Raw genomic sequence first — 6000 nt, 5'->3', positions numbered from 1 at the left:
CTCAGCTCAATGCCCTACGAGTGATGAAGAGCAAGAAGAAATGACACAAATACCATATGCCTCTGCAGTCGGCAGTTTAATGTATGCTATGGTATGCACGAGGCCGGACATTGCTCACGCAGTTGGTGTAGTGAGCCGTTTCCTCTCAAACCCTGGAAAAGATCATTGGGAAGCAGTGAAATGGATCTTGCGATATCTGAGGGGTACCTCAAGAGTCTGTCTAAAATTTGGTGAGAACCAAACTATATTAGATGGATATACAGATGCCGATATGGCTGGTGATGTTGACCCCAGAAAGTCTACATCTGGTTACCTAATGATCTTTGCAGGGGGAGCAGTCTCTTGGCAATCGAGATTGCAAAAATGTGTGGCATTATCCACAACGGAGGCCGAGTATATTGCTGTCACAGAAGCTAGTAAGGAATTGTTATGGCTAAAGAAATTCCTACAAGAGTTGGGGCTGACTCAAGAAAAATACATCTTGTATTGTGACAGCCAAAGTGCTATACACTTAAGTAAGAATTCTTCCTTTCATTCCAAGTCAAAACACATAGGTGTTAGATACCATTGGATTAGAGATGTGCTTGAAGAAAAGCAAATGCACATTGAAAAGATTCACACAAATGAGAATGGTTCTGACATGATGACAAAATGTTTGTCAAGGGAGAAGCTTGAAGTTTGCAAACAAAAGGCAAACCTAGTTGTGCCTCCCACTTGAGATGGAGGGGGAGAATTGTTGGGGCCTGTCCACTCAAGTGGAGCCCACAATGTTAAGTCGGCTAAACGCCGAATACAACTTAAAACTAATTAGTTACATTTAAATATATATATATGTATGTATGTATGTTTCCTCTCTTTCTTTTTTGTATGTTTTTGGGCGTGTGTCTTTTTTTGTTTTGTTTTGTTCAGGTGTGAAAACATATTCGAAAAAGGACGTTGCCCTACAAGGCTGAGGGAAGAGGGGCAGACGTAAAAACTGTGACAACGAAAGAGAGTGCAGAAAAAAACAGAGAATATACAAGTGTGATACAATCTGATTTTGTGAGTGAAAAAACAGAGAGTAAAAACAGAAAACTGAGAGGGAAGTCTTCGAGAAAGACAGAGAAAGATAGAGAAAAACGAAGTGCATAAGAAAACATATCTAAGAGGCTGAAAACAGAGATTCGATAAAAAGAGGTGTGTAAGAAGACACAAGAAATCAAAAGTGAACAAGTGTGAGAGCTCGAGAACAAGGTGATCGAGAACGAGAACTCGTTGCAAGTGTAAAGACGGAGATCTAGTGAGGTGTTGTTTGGACCACAGCAACTCTTCCGTTTACTCGTAACAGGTTTTTACTTGTTTGTGTTTCTTTTGGGTTTTTCTTTTGGTTGTTTATCTTATTTGGTAGGGTGAACATTGTATCCAAGGCGGTAGCCTTGAAATATAAGTGCATATCTCTAGAGTAAACTCTTGAGGCTATATACGCCTTGTACACTCAGAAATTAGTGAATTTGTTTTGGAACCTAAGGTTGCCGTGGTTTTTCCCAATTTTTGGGTTTTCCACGTTAAAATTTGGTGTACTCTCTTTTTGTGTTGTGGTGCTGTTTATTTTGATTCTTGAGTTGGTATTACGAATCATCCCGATTCCGCTCCATATCCCCATCACGAGCCTCATCATCAGAGAGTCACTGGCCAAGGTGCTCAACCACCACTACCCGCTCGCCGGCAGGCTCGGGACCAACGCCCAAGGGAAGCTCATCGTGCAATGCTATGGCCAGGGTGTGCCCTTCGTGGACGCCGAAGCCACCGGCCCCGTCTCTGACCTCGGTGACCTAACCATGCCCAAACCTGACAGGCTCGGCAAGCTGGTCTACGAGGTCCCGGACATCAAGACCATCTTCGACACACCCCTTGTGGTCGTCCAAGTAACTTCCCCTATCTAGGAATTCCAGTTTTTTCAATATTTTATCTAGGAACAACCAATTGACCCTATCAAAGGCCTTTTCTTCTAACCATATGTCAATAATTAGCTGCTCAATAGCCTCATTTTTCAAGATTTTATTGGGAATCCTTAAAATACCTCGTTTACGATGCATGTTGCTATGGGAGAAGACAATTTGCATGGGTTTGTGATCTAAGAAAACGGAACCCGAGATAATTCCTAAAATCCCCCCTTGCATTTCTAGGTTTGTCTGGTCTTGTGTGGGAATGTTCAATGTGCCCCTACCATCTCTTGGGTACTTTTAAGGAGTTTGCAATTCAACAAAATTGACTTGACTACTACATATCTCCTATCTGCATTTTCCATGTGAGATCGCTCCAAGCGTGTAGCTCTTGCCCTTTGATTACCGATGCATTCGAATTCCCTGAGGTGTCCAACTGTGATTCTAGCATATTGAAGTCTCCTGCCACGAGCCAATCATAAACATGTGGTATATTATGCATCAAAGCAATCCAGAGTTAGCTTCTTTCAGTTTGTCTATTTGGCGCATAGATATTCAATAACCCCACATGCCTTTCACTTGTTTGTATTACAACAGAGACTACTCTTCCTTGCACAATTTCACCCCATTCTAAGGGGGAAATGGCTATTTTGTTGTAACTTTAGAATGGCAACCACACCTTTAATTCCATTTTCACCATAGGCTTCTAAGACATAGCACAACCATTCATTTCATTGCATTTCCTCAAATCTTATTAATCACATTTTGTTGAGGTGATGTTCTTGGATAAGCACAAAATCCGCTTTCACACCACACCCATTAATGCATTCAGTGTCGTTGGGAGTTCTCTTCCCTCTTTTAGGGCAATCTGCACTCCCACTCCTTGAATATTCCATGTTATTACTTTCATTGCAGAATATTGAGGGGAAAGCTCCACAAGAGCTGACTTAATTGTTTATCTATCGACCAAATGAAAAAGACATCTCACAAATGACAAAACATTCTATGACTTTAAAGCAACTATGATGAATATAATGTTATATTTTCATTGCACTGTGCTGAATCCATCCCTTGGAAGAGTCTCATTACAAAAAACTTATTATCCTTTTGACTAGATCTCCCAATGATTAATATCCATTCCTTGTGAATACATTATCATATCTCATTTTCTAAAAATATGTTCCTACATAAATTAGAGGCAAGGAAATCATTCGCTCAAGTTAGCCATGTGGTTCTCGTGCACAAAATTAATGGGTTTCAAATCATGATTTCCACTTCTCCGTGACCAAAACCACTTAAGTTGTAGAATTATTAGTCTTGAATGATTAATCGAAAGTGTGAAACAGATGCATCACAAACTCAATAAATAGTAGTGTGGGCATAGACTGACATATTCGCATTCGTCATGAATGCATCGCATACGCATGCTTCTAAAAGTATTCGTATTTTTGTTATTTTTTTGGGGGAAAAAAATATTGATTTTGTTTTTTCACTGCATCCTCGCCTCCCCCTGCGTCCTGTGCATGACCCCTACATCCTCGTCTCCCCTGTATCCTATTCTCGGTTTGAAAATTAGGGTTTCGACTGAAACCTACAATTCAATCGAAACCCTAATTTCGGCCATATGTTCTCTTCTCAGCCTACATCCTCGCCTCCCTCCACATCCTCTGCGCGATGGATGTAGAGATATTCTCGGACTGAAAACTCAGGGTTTTGCAGAAACCCTAATTTTAGCTGAAATCCTGATTATTTAAGTTTTAGTGAATTAATTAAATTATCAGTGACATAATTCATTTTCAATTTTTAATGAATTAATTAATTATTAGTATATTAATTCTTTTTTTAGTGAATTAAATCATTTGTATTATGTAAATTTATTTTGAAAAACGAATGGTTATATGATATTCTTGGGGCCATTTTGTATTCTCGAATATCACGCATAGCGAATATATGTGTCAACTTATGGGTGTGGGTGTTCTTTTTCTTTGCTATATATATGTGTCACGTATTGGTGAGGGTGTTCTTTTTCTTTGGGCCATCCAATATGTATGGGTAAGCTCTTACTCAAATACCTTATGATTATTCTAGGGATAAATGCCCCATATATATCATAGGCGTGCCAATATATGACTCTAGTGTTCTTCATAATATAAAAAACTAACATCTGTCAAACAACATGATGAGTTTTCGTGTTCTTAAAATATATATATATATATAGCTCGCATTATTCACGTTTATGCTTTTCCATTATATTGAACATGTCCCTTTTGCTTTCTAGAGTTTGGCATGACGAAAATGTTTTACTAAAGGTATAATCAATATTACACCATATGTGCAAGTCATTTATGATATTTTACCGGTCATTATAAGGCTACAATAGTTTTGAAATACCAGAACCTAGCATGGAAATTTGAGCACTCAACATTAGTTCAGAGCCAACTAAACTCCAATGAAATACCATTTTGAACAAGAATATTTCCCAAAAAACACTACATATAATTCACCTTTTAACAATCGTTCAAACTGCATAAATTTTGATGTCATGTTTAAGTTTAAAAATCCCAATGCCCAAACTAATATTTACATTAAACAATAACAAATCTTATACTTTCCTCCAAGTTTAGATTTGAGATTTGAAAAATGCTTTCACCAATGTCATGAAATCATCAAACGTGCTGGGGTATGCTTAAAATGCAATGGTGGTTGTTGTTTGATACTCGATTGTGGGTCCTGGGATTACAACAACCATGCACTCCACATTTTGCTTCTCATTAGAATTGAGCTCAAAGACACGTGCAACTTCAAATGTTCTTTGGCATGCCTCTATCATAGTCATATATTGATTGGCGAATATCACCATGACATTGTGACCAACCTTGATAAACACATTGGGCGATCACAACCATCACCATTCCCTTATATAAATCTCACAAAAAAGAAATTCCATGTGAAACGATAAGGGGAGATCAATAATGTAGTAGGTTTGCATTGTTTTGATATGGTATCTAGGAAAACACTATATGGTGCGCAAATTAGCACATATATTTGAGATTTGAATGCGCGTGCATTTAGAAAAATTTGGGTTACCAATAAGGTAGCCCTAATTGCATCATAAATAAATGGTGATTAACATTCATACTTCATAATAATTGAATGAAATATCTACATCAACAAGAGTCTATGCACATTGGCATTCACGTTTGGCAAAAATAAATAGGATGGGGGTACACCCTATCACAAGAGACCTCTCAAATCTGAGTAATTTGTTATATTAACTATTCAAGAAAGAGAATTTTTGGGGGGGGGGGGGGGGGGGTGGACTACATAGGGACATAAATGTTTAGACAGTTATGTGTTATGAACCTTGAAAGAAGACGAGACGAGAAAGAAAGTAAGAAAATGTCTACCATGTCTTGTGGAACTTGAAAGAAGGCAAGAGGAGAAAAAAAGTAAGAAAATGTCTACCATGTCTTGAGTACCTGGAAAGAAGACGAGAGGAGAAAGAAAGTAAGAAAATGTCTACTAAGAGGCCAAAATTGCCTTTTGAGAATCGAAGAAATCTATCGATATCCAAAGTAAAATAAAGGTACATGGAAGGAATAATCATTTTTGGCAATTTTTCTAACTGCTTTCAACAAGCACCTTGTTAAGTTGTTATGTTAGTTTACTCTCTCTCTCTCTCTCTCTCTCTCTCTCTCTCTCTCTCTCTCTTTTCTATTTCTTTATTTTTATTTTTTAGTAAATCTATGTTTCTTATTAAAACAAGATGATAATACTAACCCTCGCTTGCTATATTCACTCTCTCTCTCTCTCTCTCTCTCTCTCTCTCTCTCTCTCTCTCTTGGTAAAAGAACACAATTATATTAATTGTATGTAAAATCCACTTCTTAGAACTTCTTAGTCCCCTCTAGACACCCATATGATATGATAAGGAGAGGGACATCCTTGGAGGAAAATGATCCCCCAAGTGCTTTAACATCCAGAAATTCCACATAAGAATGCCTTTCGATCTCGTCATATATATATATATATATAGGCTTTCTCCGTGTAATTCTATCCCGAGGTGGAGTGAGGGCGG

This window comes from Azolla caroliniana, unplaced genomic scaffold (genome assembly GCF_043228905.1).
Source record: "Azolla caroliniana isolate FFs.n. ecotype wild unplaced genomic scaffold, voAzoCaro1.0.p SCAF_9, whole genome shotgun sequence".
NCBI lineage: Eukaryota > Viridiplantae > Streptophyta > Polypodiopsida > Salviniales > Salviniaceae > Azolla > Azolla caroliniana.
The sequence above is the reverse complement of the archived record's forward strand: the minus strand, read 5'-3'. Positions refer to the sequence as shown.